The 2,977-nt window shown below is 43.8% G+C and overlaps 1 non-coding gene across 1 annotated transcript; it reads left to right on the plus strand.

The window, feature by feature from the left end:
* The first annotated feature begins 1,799 nt into the window (after positions 1-1,799).
* Positions 1,800-1,906, plus strand: LOC141609848 (small nucleolar RNA R71). Its single transcript, XR_012527754.1, has one exon. It is a non-coding gene; the product is annotated as a small nucleolar RNA R71 (small nucleolar RNA).
* Positions 1,907-2,977: the final 1,071 nt, after the last annotated feature.

Raw genomic sequence — 2,977 nt, forward strand, 5'->3', positions numbered from 1 at the left:
TGGTCTACCCAATATGATAGGAATGTGGGCATCCTCGGGCATATCTAGTACAACGAAATCAACAGGGAAAAAGAACTTTCCTATTTGCACGGGAATGTCTTCTAAGACTCCTATAGGTTGGACCGCAGAACGATCAGCCATCTATACTGTCATGTTGGTAACTGCAAACCTAGTCAATTTCAACTTCCTAGCAAGACTCAAGGGCATTACACTAATAGTGGCTCCTAGGTCACATAATGCCTTCTCAATAGAAAAGGTGTCAATACTACATGAGACTGAAAAGCTACCTGGGTCTTCTAGCTTATGAGGTGTAGTGTGGGTCAAATAAGAACATGACTCCTCAGTTAGTGCGACAAATTGCACAGTTTCAAGTGACTTCTTTTTAGACAAAAGTTGCTTCATAAATTTCATGTAAGTAGGAACTTGATTAACTAATTCAAGAAAAGGAACTTGCACATTTAAGCTGCGAATAACATTTTCAAATTTGTTGAATGATACCAGTTCCTTTGTCGGCACAAATCTCTCTGGATAAGGGGCTGAAAGAAGCAACTTAGCCCTCTCCTCTAAGTCTCCCATACCGGCATCGGTGGATTTAGGCTGAAAATCCACTACCTTCTCTTTGTTGTAGCTTGACCCTTCTTCAGACCGTCTCAAAAATGAACCATTAATCGTCATGGGGTCATACTTTGGCACCGGGACTGACCCATCAGCATTTGGGACTTGCCTCAATATTTTTGGAGTAGTCGTACCCCGAAACAAGTGGTCCCTCAAGTTATTTGGCATTGGAGGACGAAAAGACTCACCATCAGCGGCGTTGTCAGTCGATCGACCATGCATGTCAGTCGATCGACTGACTTCTACAGGAAAAGTAGTTGTGTCACTTCGCGGACTGGTCGATCGACTGGGTATGTCAGTCGATCGACTGATATACCTGCTGATCCTCTTCTTCTTGCTATTATTCGTTACAGCCTTCTTCTTACTTGGTTCCGCCTCATCTTTTTCAGTGACATCCTCGACCATAGCGGGCCCTTCAAGGGTGGACCCATTCCTCAAAGTAATAGCATTAAGGGTCTCCTTTTGATCCGTCTACGACGGTAAATGGCCCGGAGCTTGAGTTGCACTCTTTCTAGCCAATTGAGCAATTTGACTCTCCAACATTTTCATCCCAGCCTCTCTAGCTTGAGACTCTTTTAGCAACAAATTTTTCAACTCGGAAAAATTGGAGCCATGGGACTTTTGCTGCTGAGGGACATACGGAGGCTTTTGATATGGCTGTTGCTGCTTATGAGGGGGCACATAATTCTGCTGCTGCTGCTGCTGTGGAGGTGGAGTCGGATTTAGGACATTTTGGCTACTCCACCTCAAGTTCGGATGGACATTCGGCTCAAAATAAGTGTTTGTCTGCCTATAATGTTGAAAAGCAGCACAAGACTCATAGGGAATGCTGCAGTTGTCTGAAACGTGTACTTCTCCTCCACATCTCTTGCAGACGAGATGACCGTCTGAAACAGCATTCACATGATAGATCCCTCCTTTTGAAGCTCCTCCCCAACTCGTACTTATCAAATCTCGCCGTAAGAGCCTCTAATGCAGCTACAGAAGGGGATTCAGCACTTCTCCTTTTATTTCCCCTGGAATTTCCATACTCAGCTTTATGGGTGGCCAAATCATCAATAATTTTCCATCCCTTAGTTTCTCCAACATTCTCCTGGAATCTACCATTAGCTGCCGCATCCAGGATAGCCCTTTGATCGTCATAAAGCCCATTATAAAACTGATTGCATAGACTCCATTTCTCGAACCCATGGTGCGGAATAGTTCGCACCAGCTTCTTGAAACGGACCCATGCCTCATGAAAATTCTCATCAGGACCCTGTTTAAAGCTCGTGATCTGAGCTCTAATGGCATTTGTTTTCAAGGCAGAGAAATATTTCTTGTAGAATACTAGGGCCAGCGACTTCCAATCAATGATCCCGTTAGCAGCTCGATCCAGGTCTCGGTACCACTCCCTTGCAGCATCACGAAGAGAGAATATGAACATCGTCTCCTTCACCTGGTCCTGGGTCACACCGGTTGGTGGGGGCATGGAACAGCAGTAGTCAATGAATGTCTCCATATGTTTAGCTGCATCTTCATTTGCAGCTCCCCCGAATTGGTTTCTCTCAACCAAGTTGATATAGGACGGTTTCGGCTCGAATTTTCTATCCGTCCCTGGTAATGCGAATCCCTTATAGAGATTCTCAGCTGTCGGCTCAGAGTGACTGGCTATACTTGCTTCTTCAGCCATGTCTGGAGATGTGACGGTCTCAGCTGAGGAAGTAGAAATAGGAGATGAAGGTGGATCCTCCTCAAACAGCTCGTTCTCGTAAAAACTAGAGTGAGAACCAGGCTCTTCCTCTAACTGTTGTTCTTGAAATAATCTCCTCTTCACGCGCAAAGTCCTCTCAAGCTCAAGATCAAGGGGAAGTAATTCGCCTTGTTGAGACCTGTGCATAAGATGAAACTACAAGAAGAATATGAGAATAGTTTAAGGAACAGATGTCCCTTAAACTGAGAAAGGACTAAAATAAAAAACAACTAAAAATTTAAACAATTGCCTCCCCGGCAATGGCGCCAAAATTTGATGCCTGTCGTTGTATGCACCAAAAATAATATTTATAATTCCAACTACAACTATAGATAGCGGTAGCAGGGTCGAACCACAGAGAGGCGAATGTAATTTATAGTTGTCTAATTTTAGTCTTGAGGTAACAAATGTGAGGGGGTTTGTTTTGAGTTGATCTATGGCTAAAGGCAACAAATGAAAAGTAAACTAAGCTAGTAGATGAAATCAAATATTAAAAGGGTGCTAAGATGGTCGGTTCACTATAGTTTCAGCAGCAGTGTCCTAGGTAAGTCTGAAATAAACACATGAGACGGGAAAATAAGAAGTCCTCTCGGTCCATTCTTAACAGGTAGCATCTTTCGATCTCGCTAC

This window comes from Silene latifolia, chromosome 10, assembly GCF_048544455.1.
Source record: "Silene latifolia isolate original U9 population chromosome 10, ASM4854445v1, whole genome shotgun sequence".
In the NCBI taxonomy this organism is placed as follows: domain Eukaryota; kingdom Viridiplantae; phylum Streptophyta; class Magnoliopsida; order Caryophyllales; family Caryophyllaceae; genus Silene; species Silene latifolia.